The sequence below is a fragment of the Pan troglodytes genome, chromosome 11, assembly GCF_028858775.2.
Source record: "Pan troglodytes isolate AG18354 chromosome 11, NHGRI_mPanTro3-v2.0_pri, whole genome shotgun sequence".
NCBI lineage: Eukaryota > Metazoa > Chordata > Mammalia > Primates > Hominidae > Pan > Pan troglodytes.
This window is the reverse complement of record NC_072409.2, coordinates 87501903-87518002: the sequence shown is the minus strand read 5'-3', so window position 1 is coordinate 87518002 and position 16100 is coordinate 87501903. Positions and strand designations below refer to the sequence as shown.

The 16100-nt window shown below is 33.8% G+C and overlaps 1 long non-coding RNA gene across 2 annotated transcripts in view; it reads right to left on the bottom strand.

The window, feature by feature from the left end:
* The window catches only part of LOC134807676 (uncharacterized), an 841508-nt gene that overhangs the window by 95485 nt on the left and 729923 nt on the right, over positions 1-16100 (bottom strand). For both annotated transcript variants that reach the window (XR_010148738.1, XR_010148739.1), the window contains exon 4: positions 9575-9659. This is a non-coding gene — a long non-coding RNA (uncharacterized LOC134807676). The remainder of the gene's footprint in view (positions 1-9574; positions 9660-16100) is intronic.

Below are 16100 nucleotides of genomic sequence, written 5' to 3'. Positions count from 1 at the left end.
AAGCCAGGCACAGAAGGACAAACTGATCATGTTCTCATTTATTTGTGGAGGATAAAAATTAAAATAGTTCATGAGACAGAGAGTAGATGATGAGTTTGGGAAGGGTAGGTGGAAGAGGGGGAGGTGGTGATGATAAATGGGTACAAATAATAGAGTTAATAAGATCTAGTATTTGATAGCACATCAGTGTCACTATTGTCAGTAATAATTTAATTGTACATTTTGAAATAAATGAAAGAGTACAACTGGACTGTTTGTAATACAAAGGATAGATGCTTGAGGTGATAGATACCCCATTTACTCTGATGTGACTATGACACATTTTATGCTTTTATCAAAATATTTCATATACCCCATAAATATATATACCTACTCTGTACCCACAATAATTATAAATTAAAAATTAACAAAAGACAGCATTCCATTTCACTAAAAGTGTGACTTTAACTCAAAGTGTTTTTCTCTTTTATTAAATTGAACACAAGGCATGAATAAAATTATCCAGCTATCTCTGTATCACATGCATATTGTTAAACTTTAGAAATGGTGTTACAAACTGGTTAAAAATGACTAAAATTATTGTTTATACATACTTAATCCAAACTAACTCTGCTGATGAGATACAAAGGCAAAGTGGGTGGATTTGTTCCACTAATAAAAATAACCCTAGCTGACTCTTTTTTTGCGGGGGGGGGACGGAGTCTCGCTCTGTTGCCCTGGCTAGAGTGCAGTGGTGCCATCTTGACTCACTGCAAGCTCCGCCTCCTGGGTTCACGCCATTCTCCTGCCTCAGCCTCCCGAGTAGCTGGGATTACAGGTACCCACCACCACGCCTGGCTAATTTTTTGTATTTTTAGTAGAGATGGGGTTTCACCGTGTTAGCCAGGATGGTCTCGATCTCCTGACCTCTCGTAGTCTGCCCTCCTCGGCCTCCCAAAGTGCTGGGATTACAGGTGTAAGCCACCATGCCTGGCCCCCTAGCTGACTCTTAACCTCAGCTCTTTCTCCTTTCAAATCATATACTAGAGTAGCAAACAACATAGTGAAAACAATATTGACATGAGAAACGTATAGATTCTGCTTTCCCTATGATGAAAGGCTTATAACATATTTTTTAGTCATTGGAATTCTTCTTTGTTAATGCTGAAATCATGTATCTAAAATGAACCACAATTCCTTAAATACCATAGTATGCATTTTCTCCTTCAAAAGTTAGCTTATAACACTGTTGCTTGTTTGAACAACAAACTGATTAAAACTAGAAAACTACAGTAAAATTGAAGAAGTAAATATTTTTATTACATATTATTATTTTTTATTATTTTTAATAAGTAAAAATTGGTTGATCCACTGGAATTTTTTTAAAGAAGCCTAATTCAACACAGTGCTTATTGGGGTCATAGATTGCAAATAAAAGTCACATGAAAAATTAATCTTTACCTTTGAGTCATATATTAGAGTAGGAAATAACATAATACAACTGTGTCAACATGAATAACTAATTCTGCTTTCCCTGTTTGAAAGGCTTATAACATATTTTCAAGTCATTGAAATTATTTCCAATGCTGAAATCATATATCAAAATAATATACAAAATATACAATATTGTATTACATTCACAATGTATTTTGTTAAAAACTTTTAAAAAATAATCAGGAAAGTAGCAGAATAGAAAGCTCAAAGCCCTTTTATCCATCACAGAAAACAAACACTAAAATAAATAGATAAACTTATAGACTGATTTATATAATTCAATAGTATATCTGATAGTCAAAAATCTACAGAAACCAAGCAAATGCCCAATCAAGAAAAAGCCACATTAAAAATGGTAAGAAATTTCATAGTGTTTTACTTGCCTTTGCCCCATTCTTTATCCTATGTTGTGCTTCACAGGTGGAAGATGATGTCAATACCCAGTTCCCTCACTTGGACCAGAAAGAGCAAAGTAGATCATATTTGCAAGGTTATAACCAGTGTGAGCACTGCCAAGGCACTAGTTTCTCACTCTCCTTACTTGGAACTCAGAAGAGGAAACAGTAGTATAGTTGGGATCTTAGGCTAGAAACCATGTAAACCAGTGGCATGCATGCAAAAACTGCAGGAGAGAGGGGAAGTTGCAGGTCCACAGAAACTGAAGGTAAGAGATTATTGGGAAATAATATAGTAGAACATCTAAGGCCCCAAGAAGAAGCTGAGTTGAGACTCCTTGAAACATAACAGGGTCTGTGAGTGACATCTGCAAGTTGGTAGATTAGAAAGCTCCAAGCCCTTGTTTACCCACAGGAACATTAAAAACAACAGACTGACTAATACAGGTTTTTAGGAGCTCTGGAAAGCAATCACAGTTCTACAGTATGTATAAGAGGGAAAAGCATACACACATGCCCAGACAGAATATATGCTCAGAAAAGGTCTCAGAGGACTTTATGTGTTCATATTACATTGATTAGTAAGTTTTCCCCTGCACAGAGCCAGTGTGCAAAAACTGGGGGATGTGGCCTCTTTTTTAAATGACCAAATTTCAACAAAAATATCATAAAGCATTCAAAGACATAGGGTAATACGGTCCATCAAAAGGAACAAAGTTAACCTTCCGAAACTGTCTCTAAAGAAACACACACATCAGCCTCACTAGATAAGACTTTAAAATAATTGTCTTAAATATGCTCTAAGAGCAAAAGAAGAATGTGGAGAAAATTCAAGGAAGTGGAGAAACAATATATGAACATAATTAAAATATTGATAAATATAGAAATCATAAAAAAGAACCAAACATAAATTATGGAGTGGAAAAATACAATATCTGAATTGAAAATTCACTAGAGTTGTTCAACAGCAAGCTTGAACAAGCAAAGAAAAGAATCAGTGAACCTGAAGAAAAGTCACCTAAAACTATTAAGTCTGAAGAGCAAAAAGAAAAAAAAAAAGAGTAAAGAAAAGTGAACAGAGCAGAACCTAAGGGACTTACAGTAAACCGATCAACAGACTGCTGTACACATTATAAGAATCCAAAAAGATAAAAGAGAGATAAAGTGATACAGAGATTATTTGAAGAAATAATGGCTGAAAACTTTGCAAATTTGAGGAAATGCATGAATCTATAAGCCCAAGAAGCTCAACAAATTCCAAGTAGAATAAAGAGATTCACAAGAAGAGACATTACAATCAAATTTTTGAAGGCCAAAAACAGGGAGAGAATATTGAAAGCAGCAAGAGAAAGAACACTAATCATGTACAAGGGATCCTTGATAAACCTATCATTGAATTTTTCAGAGGAAATTTTGCAGACCATAGAGCAGTAGGATGATATATTTAATGTGCTAAAATGAGGAAAAAACCTGTCAATCTAGAATCTTATATTTGGCATAAAGTTTCTTCAAAAATAAGGGAGAAATTAAAACATTCACCAGACAAACAAAACTGAGGCAGTTAATTACAACTAGACTTACTACATATGAAATTCTAATAGGAGTCTTACAAGTTGAAATGAAAACATGATAGGCAGTAACTCAAAGTCATATGAAAATATGAAGTTCTCCAGTAAAAATGAACACAGGGACAAACAGAAATAAGAGTATTATTGTAATTTTGGTTTGTAACTTAACTTTTTATTTTCTACAGGATTTTAAAAAACAAATGTATAAAATAATTCTAAGTATACATAAAGGAATACCCTTTATGTATATGTATATATAGACGTAATTTGTGAAATCAATAACATAAAGATGAACAGGGTGAAGCTCTAAAGCAGTAGAGTTTTCCTATGCATTGGAGTTAAGTTTGTATGTGAAAAAGCTCTGGAGATTGATGTTGGTGATAGCTATACAATAATGAGAGTGTATTTAATCCTACAGAATTGTACACTTGAAAACTGTTAAAGTTGTAAATTTTTTGTCATATATTTTATCAAACTAAAACAAAGAAAAACGTATTTGAATTTTGCTAATTCCTGATAATATGGCTTCATAAGCAAGAATACCATAAGACAACATAGTATTAAATTATGCACATACAAATTGTCTCAACAACATATCATCCAGGCTCTCACACTGTTTGGAAACTAATAGTACTGGAAATAAATCAACCATTACATAGCTCCCCAGAGGAAATGACTGGGAAAGTGATGGAGCTGTCACACTTGCTGCATGGGTGGGAGCCCTAGGCCCTCTGTCAAGATCATGCTGCTCTCCTGGATCATTTTCATGCCTGTTGCCCATGTGCCATCCCTAGTTTCAAATGGCTGAACAAATAATTAGTTTTCCCAACACACGAATGGGGTATGCAATCATTCTCCTGCAACAAATTCTAATCATCGCCATTCAGCTGTGATTCTACTGTCATAAGATAGGTTGGTACCCAATGAAACAGGACAAAAATTGATAGATTATAATGTATTAATTAGCTAATGGAAAAGTCAAAGTTGAAAAAAATAGATGTTGAATTTTAAATTAAATGGGATTGTTAGGCTTGCATACATTTAATGACATAAGGTTTTATACAATTTATATATATGTAATTATATATAATATATAATATAGTACATATATGTAACAAATATATAAAATATAAGTAATATATAACATATATATTATACATAATTTTCTTTATATAGGTTATATATAATTTTCTTTATATAATAGGAAATTATAGGTTTTTTAAGACTTGAGTATTCATTTAGTGGAGGCAAATAAAGTTACTATGCTTCTTAATGCCTCTTCTAAATTTCCATGTACCTTTTAACTTAGAGAAAGCCAAGGAATTGTTGATCTGGTATACCAATGCCATCTGTCTTAGTTAATTTTCTGTTGCTAAAATAGAATACCTGAGACTGAGCAATTTGTAAAGAAAATAAGTTTAGTTGTCTCACAGTTCTGAAGGCTGGGAGGTCCAAGTGCATGCTAGCAGTTTCTGGCATGGGCTTTCATACTGTGTCGTAACATGGTAGAAAAACTGAAGGGCAAGACAGTGAATGTAAAAGAGACCAAACACGAGGGTGGCCTTACTTTAACAGCCTGCCGTCTTGGTAAATTATCCAGTCACTTGAGAGCAAGAACATACTTATTCCCTCAAGAGTTAACAGGATCAAACAAGAGTGGCATTATTCTCTCTCAGTGACTTAATCACATCTTAAAGATCCCACCTCCCAACACTGCTACACAGGGGACCACATTTTTCACATGTGAATTCTGGGAGACACACAGGAACAATAGCACCATTCTTACCAGTTATAGGAAAGTTAATTAAAACCACAATGGGATACCACAGTATACCCAACAGAACAGCTAAAACAAAAATCTCTGATAATTATTACCAAGTGATTATAAAGATATAGAGCTACTAGAACTCTTATACTATGTCAGTGGGAATACAAATTGGTTTAACCTTTTGGGAAACTAGCATCTGTCTACCAACAAGCTTTTAAGCCACATAAACACAATTGTACAGCAAGAGAAATTTTCACACACATGTCCCAAAAGACATGTATAAGTATGTAAGGTCCAAAATCTGGTCATGATGAAATACATTGAAAATTAAACTATTGCCACACATAGGAATCTCATAGCATAATATTGAGACCAAGAGGCCACACATAAAACAAGTGTAAACTCTATTATTACATTTATAAAACTCAAAAGCAGGCTAAATAATCTATAGTATTAGAATTCAAGAAAGGGGTTGCCTTGTGAGGGATTGGAATTTGTGACTTGGAAAGAAAAAAGAGGGCCCTTTCAATGGTGTTCATTATGTCTTATTTCCTAATTTGAGTGGTATTACACAGGTTTGTAGACATTCTGATAATTCATTTAGCTATTCATTTATGATTTGTGCACTGTTCTTATGTATGTTCTGATACAAATATTGCTTAACCTATGATACATGGTTATTTTATATACCAGAAAACAGAAGAGACTAAAGTTAAAAAATAAAAATTACTTCTTATTCCACTAGTGCATTGACTTCAAGTTTTTTTTTTAATATGTAGGTTCACACATGAATAATTACTCAGTATTGGTAGTTTTTCTAGGTTAACACAGATTATCAAAATATGTTAAGGGAATCAAGAAAATCTTGAATAGACCAATAACCATAGAAGCATGAGAAATTAAAAAAGAAACTGTCAGACCGAAGATAATCTTTGTCTAAGTTTACTATTAGGTTGTCCTAACGTTTAAAGAATAAGTAATTCCATGCAATACAAAAAATCGTAGACCACAGCAAATATTTAGATTAAAAAAACCCTTTCCATTTATTTCTTCAACAAGCTTTTTTTCCCTTGCAACTGTTGGATTAGTGCTCTTTTTTTATTTATTTTGGTCTCTTGTTTTCATAAATAATTACCTACACATTTGTTTCTGTTTTCCATAGTGGTCATATGTTTTCTCTCATTGTTTTCATAGTTTATCTTTGCCCTCTGCAGTTCTGAAGAAACTGAGTGCTCCTTCAGTTTCCTTTGCACAAATCTGATTCTGTTATTTGTTGCCTCCAAAGACAGATATCATTCTTCTGTAACATTTTTGTTTCTTTTCAATTGTTTGTACTTTAATTTATCCAATCTCTGTGTTTTTTATTTCTGAGTCATTCAATGCATACACAAGGATGGAAAACAATTTTCTAAAACATTTTTTCTGCTTTCTGTATTAACTCTTGCTTTATATATGCTTTTCCTCTGAGACTTTAATTTTCCATGTCAAGTAATTACTACTGACAACCAGTTTTGCTTTAATGGTCTTGTTGTTATTTTTTTCTTTACTGATCTGAGATTGTGATAAAAATCTATTGAAGTGTAGGGTTTTCTAACAGACAAGTGACAAGATTGACCATTAGCCCTTGGTTCTACTGATAACTTGTTTTTTTTTCAGCAGAAAGCTTCTAAGCTTCACAGTTGAAGAGTAGATTGTTATGAAGAAATTCAGGCCCAAATTCCAATGAGTAGCAGCATTCAATTAATGCAATTCTTCTAGAATTGTTGGTAGATGGATCATCGTCTTTCCCCACTCTGTGGTCGTCTCACCTTGATCTGATAAAATATCTAGAGCCTCTCTCTCTCTCACACACACACACACACATACACACACACACACTGTGAGCATGCACACATTACTACTGTCTCTATTCCCACTACTGTAACACCTACAGTGCTTTTGGGACTGTATCTCTTTCCCGGGACATACTGCATTACTGTAAGTTCTTCCTTCCTTTCTTCCCTTTTCAGAGGGAGCAGAAAAAGTAATCACTTTTTCTGTAGATGTAGAGGCACTGATTGAAGAAAGGTGCCCATGTATGACTGCTTAATTTTCTGAGTGATACAAATCTTGGATCTTTGAGTCATGGGGAAGAAACACAGGGTCTCTCTACATTACTTAAGGCCATAGGTTTTCTTTACTTTAGTTTGTGAATTTCAATTTAGCAATGTAGAGTCTTCCCAGAAACTAATAATAGGTTGACTGAAAGTGTCAGTTTTGAATATTATCATAAAATGTCATCTTTCTCTGGGCCCTTACAGCCATTTTAAGCTAAATCAAGCACTGCTAAGAAAAAAAAACTTATTTCTGACATCTTAAACTATGATAAAAAACATTCCATCAGCATCATTTTGAGAAAAATTCAATCTTCCTTTAATGTTTACTCACAACCAAAAGCTATTCCCGAACATCTGTGTAATATTACTTTGACACAGATGGTAAAATAATTATTAATAAAATAGCACATGTAAATATTTGGATCCATTTCAGTAGAACTGAGAAAGCCACAAAATCATCTTACAAAGTAAATTTTCATTGCTGACTCAATGTGCATTTTACTTTGCACCAAAAGTGCTGCAATTTTCTTTGGTAGTTTTGAAATGAACAAGTAACATTTATTTTCAAGCCCCTTCAATGTAGTGTGCAAATGAGTTCATTTTTATTTCACAGGAGGCCAGGATCCACCTTTATCTCTTAGAATTGTACACAGGTCGGTAATCTGCTTTGAACTGACAAGGTCTAGTCTCCTAAATACAGCTTAACTTACCTTCTCAAAGAATAAAAAAAGAAAAAAGAAGAGACAAAAAAATCTTGAGAAAGTTTTTCAAAAACATAACACATATTGAATTTTTAGAAGTCTAGATGTCTTATAAATCAATGTAGAATAAGTCATTTCTACAGGCTTCCAAATGTTTCCCCTAATTTTTTAATGTCAGTTGTTTCATACTACTCTTTTATAATTTTTGTCATTTTTCATTTTTCTTGCACCAGTTTCATTTTAACAATTTGGAAGTTGATCTTCTTGTCCCTTGGACCATACAACAGGTTTGTTACTGTGTGTTCAGGCAGCCAAGGGTACTATGAGAAGTCCTGGACTAGGAGATGGAAAATCTAGATTGAGTGTTTCACTTGCATCACATGAGTTTTACCAGTGCTGTATGGTCAGCTGTCACCTGTCTGTATGGTCAGGCTGGTGTCAATTTGCAAACAATAACTGGTCTGCACCATGAGGATTACGGATATTAGGAGAAAGTATGAAAAATGTTATATAAATGAGGTAATTTTTTGTTTGTAGAATGATAATAAATAAGAATAAAAATATAAATCTGTATATTTTCTGTCTTCTTTTTATCATTTCATTTTTTCTAGCAAGTTTTAGTAATTTTACAAAAACATTCAATCTACAATGCATTAAAAATAAACTGACTCTTAACCCACAGAGAGTCTGAGAAGCACCGAGCTCTAATACATCCAGAGAGCCAATTAGTCTCTCAGAACCTGAATTTATCTGTAAAAATATGAATAATGAACTCCACCCTGCATTTTTTATGGAGTATGTGAAAACTAAACACAATTACATATTCATAAGCTATTTATACCTATAAGGCCTCATATAAATATACAGTCATCATATACTAAGTAATAATTATTTGTGAAGTAGCATGGCATCTCAGCTAAAAGAAGCCTGGCATCTATTAGATACTAAAGGTTTTTATACTTTTTGTATAAATACAAAAATAGAAATTTTGGCAGTGGATACAATTGCACACAAAATAACTGTCTCAGGGAGCAGCATATGATTTAAAGGCAAGTCACATCATCTGTTAATAGCAAACTTTCTTTATCTATAAAACAAGGGTAATTATGACTATTAATTTTAGGTTGAGGTGAGGTTGAAATAATACACGAAAGTATTTAGTGGTTAGTACTTGGTATGTGAAAAGTATTAAGTATTAGTCTTATATCTTTAAGTTCTTTATGCTAAGAAAACTACTGAATTCTTTATATGCAATGTCTTAGTTAATCCTTAGAAAAAGTTTAACCAGACAACAACAATAATCTCCATTTTAAAATAGGGAAACGAAGATTCAAACAACGGCAGCAACTTCCATAGTCCTACACAGCTACTTTAAATCCATGTCTGTCTATTAAAAAATGTGGTCAAGTTTCCCATAGAATACCACCTCCCTAAAGTCTTCCAAGTCATGAGAATACATTTCACAGGGTACATTTTAGAAGCTTTCTCATTTTATTTATAAACTATGCAGACTTTTTGCATAAGACACAGAATCGACAGATATCCTGAAACCTAGAAAAAGAGACCCACTTACCAGTTTGAATTGTTGGGCTCTTCATGCTGGTAGTGGCCACTTTCGTGCTGTGCTCTGAGCTTCTTCTCAAAACCCTATTTCCAGGCTGCCAAAAAATAGGAAATGAAAAGAAAAATGACACTCGCTTGCTTCAAGAAGGATTTTAATATATTAATGGCCATAACGGTAATAATTAACATATATAGTATTTGTTTTATAAAGGTTTGAAAGAAACACAGTAGGGATTAATTCACTTCACATGTGTGTGGTTTTCCATTTTGAAGTTAAGAATATTGTTATGTTTATCTGCAATTCACGGAACATAACAATCTATTAAAATTAATCATTAAATTATTATTTATTTATTTATTTATTTTGAGACGGAGTCTCGCTCTGTCGCCCAGGCTGGAGTGCAGTGGCGCAATCTCGGCTCACTGCAGGCTCCGCCTCCCGGGTTCACGCCATTCTCCTGCCTCAGCACCCAGAGTAGCTGGGACTACAGGCGCCCGCCACCACGCCCGGCTAATTTTTTGTATTTTTAGTAGAGACGGGGTTTCACCGTGTTAGCCAGGATGGTCTCGATCTCCTGACCTCGTGATCCTCCCGCCGCGGCCTCCCAAAGTGCTGGGATTACAGGCGTGAGCCACCGCGCCCGGCCTATTTTCTTGTTTTATTAAATAGATGAATAAAGGAAACTCATGTTTAAAGCCATTCATATATTTGAAGATCTGTGTACTTAAACTCCAGAAGGCAAAATGGTATTTTGTTATAACGTAATGAAGAGAAAACAGACCGGAAGGAGACAAGACTTGCTGTGTCCGTAAACCTGCTTTCAAAGGTTAAAATCTGACAATGTGGTCAGCATGCAAGTCTAAGATTATTCTTTGTCGTTTATGTATTTAATGTACTGGACAAGTCAAAAATAGTAATGATTAATTTATTAAGGAAAATTTAAATCCAGTTACAAACTGGAATCTGCTTTTGGAATTGTAAAGTTGTAAAAGGAAATGAGATGTTCTTTTCAGGATTAGAATATGACATTTCCATTTTCTTGATCAATCATTTCCTTCTTCCCCTACTCCACACCAGCTCCCTTCAGTGAACCACAGAAAGAGAGAAAGATAAGTTGGCAGAAAACAGTAGAAACTATTCTAGGATAATTTTCACTCTCTCAAAAGAACTATAATGAGAAAAAAAATGCTTTCTGAAAATAATTAGAATGTCAATCACTTTCCTTAAACTTCATGTTTACATATCAGATTTCCTACATGACACTGCCACTTGTGTGACCAATGATAATGGCAATAATTATGTATTGTTTACACTGTATCATGAGCTGTTCTTAGTATTTTAGGGTATGATCTAATTTAATATTTACAAAAACCCTGGAAGGCAGGTGTTATTAATATCCCTACTTTTAATGATGAGAAAAATGAAGCACAGTTTAAGTGAATTATTCAAGATCCACAGCTAGTAAAAAAAACAGGGTAGGATTTGAACTTTTTCAGAACACATTCTCTTAATCTTCAAGGTATTCTATTACCTTTCAAACTTTACCCAAATTGAAATTCTCCATTTTCCTCATATACCTTCTTAAGTCTTCCCCCATTTTATAGGAAACTGAAACATTTGCCTTGTATTCAAGCCAGAAATGTAGGCATCCCCTTGATACCTTTCTTTTCCATGTGATTTTACAGGCTAATTATAGCTAATACCCATATAATTCACTTCAATACTCCAATTGAAGCTACCATCATCTATCCCTTAGAATATAGCAAGAGCTTTCTACCTGTTCTCACTGATCCCACGCTTGACACCTTCTACAATAAATTGCTCACATAATTCATAGCGTAAATCATCATTTTACTTCTTTGGTTAAAATTATTCAATGGCTTTTTATTGCACATGGAATAAAATACAATGATCTATTGTGGTCTACAACTTCTGAAATGAGCTGGCTGCAGCCGATCTCTCAAACATTACCGTATATAGTTCTTTTCCATTTTTCCACTAACTCATTTTCTAATAAGCCATGGTCTTCAGCAACTAAGGACTTTGGGAATCAACCCTGGAAGGCTCTGAGACTGGATACTTTTCATCCCACAGGTCTCAGTTCAAAAGTCACTTTCTCAAAGAGAGTCTTTCCTTCCATCATAACCTACAGCCATGTTTTAATTTATTTGTTTAATTATCTATTATGTCTCCTCCTCACTGAAGAAACCAGTAACTGTCAAATAGCGCTGAAGTAAGCTTGTGCAATGAGGCATCAGAGTGATTATTTCAGGACATGTATATTGATTTTATTTATACCAAACAACAACATTTATATGTGATTTTAACTAGCAGCATTTGTTTTTTTCCTATCTGAATCATTCTACTAAAATATATGCAGCCCTCTAATCTTTGTTTCTGTTTTTTTTTTTCTCAGTCTGATTTAAAGCATTGCTTCTCAAGCTTAAAACAAATATGAGTTACATGGAGATTTATAGGCACATTCATCAAACTGCAGATTTTTCATTCAGTGAGTCTAGGGTAGGGCTGCAGAATCTGTATCCATCACATAGGTTACTCTAATGGTGTTGATCTACCCACCACATTTTGAGTAACAAGAATTCAGAAGATAGGTCACAGTTTTAGATGGTTTCAGAAAGATTCTTGAATGATTCCTATTGTATATTTCTGTGTGTTTGTGTGTGTTTTCCATGTGCAAAAATACTATTATAACAATAAGTTTTTTAAACGTACATTTTCCTCTTCAGACAAATGCCATTCCTGTGAGATCAACAATACATCACTAAGTAGTTAACAAACCATACATACTTCTTCTCTTATTTACTTTGTAATTTGTCAATAATTCTGAATAAAGATTGTCCTTGCCTTGAAGATAAGTGTGCATCCTGATGTCACCTAATGCAGACACCTTTAAATTTAATAACACATGAAATATATAAAATACTGGAATTTTGTAATTGACCAATATTTGAGCTAACTTCTGCACTTTTCTGTGCTTTTTTCTATATTTCTGATTCCTTTTACAGTATACATTTTAGCTTTCATTCATGAAGTCCTATAATACATTGTGGTAAATATGTGTGTTTATATACTTTTATGTACTTATGTTATTTCATTTAATTGATAAATTGATGAAATTAAAGTTAAAAGTAGTAGTTATCATTTTGGGCTCTTACTAATGGCGAGGCACTGTATTAGTGCTTTGTATATATTAACTATCATTACAAAAATGAACTATTAATACATAGAGACAGAATTTTGGGATGGAAGAATTAGTTCAAGCATATATGTTTTAAAAGTGGCAAAAATGATATTAAATTCAGTTATGCTCAGCCTTGTTTTTATAATCAAGGGAAATTTAATTTTTTTTAAAGAATCATATCTCTGCTAGAAGATATTTTAGGTAGCCAATTATATTACAAAAGAGAACATAGGAACTAGCTTTGTATTATATACTTTATTAAAGGACAATATGCCAAAATAAGAAGTGTTTGCAAAAGCACAGGAAATGTCATTATAAATTTTACAGAATACTGATTACAGTTGTTATTTCCAAAATTTAGCAAAAGATCATTTTATTGCTAAATATTACTGCCAAAGATCTTTCTGAAGGCATAGGTTTTAATCAATTTTGAAAGAATGAAATAAAATAAGTAGATGTTTAATAACGGCAGACCCATGTAATACATAAATGCTTATGTCTGACATATTTTTCATTTAAGAATGATAGACCAGGTGACAAGAATATGCTTATTTCTTACTTGTCTTTTCAGCAAAATTTCCAAACAACAATGTATTTCAGGAACATGTGTCTAGTTCCTTTAAAGAACAGTCATTGGTCCTATCTATAATGACTATTTCTCCCATATAAGTACCATACTGAAGAATGTATTAACTACTGGAACCATGTCATCTGTGTGTGTGTGTGTGTGTGTGTGTATGTGTGTGTATGTGTGTATGTGTATATATATGTAGGTGTATATATATATATATATATATATATATATATATATATGTACATTTTGAGAGAAACTTAAATAGGGTTACTTCCTAAGCAAAATTTCAACCACCATAATAAATTGCTATTATTTGTTTTGATAGATTATGTAATGCTATGATTTCTGTGAGGTTCATTTACGTTTACAAAGAGTTGCTATTATAATCATTGTAGGTCAATAATGGTTTCACTTAGATTCAATTATCAAAACAAGAACTTTTAACAACACAGGAAAGACAAGGTATTTGCCCAATGGGTTAGTATGGCTCTTTTCTAAGAGTGGTTTAATAAGAGCTGGTCAGTTTATTTTCTTCATTATTTGAGACCCACCTTATGATTTTCTTTGCACATATGTTCAAATGCTATCTTCAATAATTTCTTTGAAAGGAAACACTTAAGTGCCTTCATAATATAAAGCATCTTAATTCTGATTATGTTTGAAAGCCAGTTATTCAGAGAAATTTATTCTTTTTCAAGAGCAGATGGGAACAGGCTCAAGGAATCCATGGCAGAAGACACAAACATGGAAGTAAAATGACAATCGTTTAGGTAAATTTCTGATAGGAATAAAGAGAAAAATAAATCGTAGATTGAAGTGTTTGTTTGTTGGAAGGGAAAACAAGGTTAAAAATTAAAGGGGGAAACTATTGCCAGGAGGAAGAATTCAGTAACTTTAATATCCTTCAGTTAATGTCTTACTGGAATAACTTACCACCTCACCTTGCAACTGGCTTCTCAGATTTCAGTCTCTTTCTTGTTCAGTCTACTCCTAAAATGCTTTCAGGCTTTCTATCCAATTTTCTTACTTTATTTTACTTTCAATTTTTTTGTTAGTATCCTATCTGTCCTTTTAGGCCTTGATTCCCTTCTATAACGTATAACTTTATAGAGGGTTAATTGACTTTCCTGAAGAAACAAAAGGCATTGCGACTTCTCTATTTCTATGGCTCCAACCACCTCTTGCCCCTTACTGCAACAATTTCTCAACTAAGTCATCTGCCTCAACAACAGTCCTGCCTCCTTTTCATACATCAATTTTGTTCCCAATTTCACCAGATTAAATTCTCTAATCCAAATCTATAATCTTGTCAACTCATTATCAAAAGATTTCTCAAGCTCCCCTGTGTAATACAAAGTTGGAGAATGGGCACGGAGCCCCATTTCTAACTCCAAAGCCTGGGCTCAAAGTCTTCAAATATCTTTGATTTACCTTTTTGGACTCATTTCCTATGTGCAAATTCATAATGCAAAAGTGTATTGCAAATAGTTAAGATCTTCATAACTGTGACTAAATTCATGCTCAGAAAAAATATGCAAAATAATTATTAATATCCATATTTTGTAATGAGACAATTGAAACATGGAGATGTTATGGCTACTCTAAGCCTTTAGTTAACCTAATAAATAGTAGTAACCAGGCCTTCTACCTCCACAGCTTATACACACCAAAATTTATTTGTCCTCTAATTTGCATGATTAGCCACTTCTTTAAATACTTTATTTTCCTTTCTCTGAAGACAGATTTGTGCATATTTATATTCAGAGGAACATTCCTTTGAGTCTCTTTATTTTCAAGTATTTGTCACCTTCCAATATCTAGATCAAATGCTAACTCCCTCTATTACTTTCAACTGGAAATGCTGTCGCCCTCCTCTGTGTAAGTTTTATTTATTTATTTATTTATTTATTTATTTTTTATTATTATACTTTAAGTTTTAGGGTACATGTGCACAATGTGCAGGTTAGTTACATATGTATACATGTGCCATGCTGGTGCGCTGCACCCACTAACTCGTCATCTAGCATTAGGTATATCTCCCAATGCTATCCCTCCCCCCTCCCCCCACCCCACAACAGTCCCCAGAGTGTGATGTTCCCCTTCTTGTGTCCATGTGTTCTCATTGTTCAATTCCCACCTATGAGTGAGAATATGCGGTGTTTGGTTTTTTGTTCTTGTGATAGTTTACTGAGAATGATGATTTCCAATTTCATCCATGTCCCTACAAAAGACACGAACTCATCATTTTTTATGGCTGCATAGTATTCCATGGTGTATATGTGCCACATTTTCTTAATCCAGTCTATCATTGTTAGACATTTGGGTTGGTTCCAAGTCTTTGCTATTGTGAATAGTGCCGCAATAAACATACGTGTGCATGTGTCTTTATAGCAGCATGATTTATATCCAGTAATGGGATGGCTGGGTCAAATGGTATTTCTAGTTCTAGATCCCTGAGGAATCGCCACACTGACTTCCACAATGGTTGAACTAGTTTACAGTCCCACCAACAGTGTAAAAGTGTTCCTATTTCTCCACATCCTCTCCAGCACCTGTTGTTTCCTGACTTTTTAATGATCGCCATTCTAACTGGTGTGAGATGGTATCTCATTGTGGTTTTGATTTGCATTTCTCTGATGGCCAGTGATGATGAGCATTTTTTCATGTGTTTTTTGGCTGCATAAATGTCTTCTTCTGAGAAGTGTCTGTTCATGTCCTTTGCCCACTTTTTGATGGGGTTGTTTGTTTTCTTCTTGTAA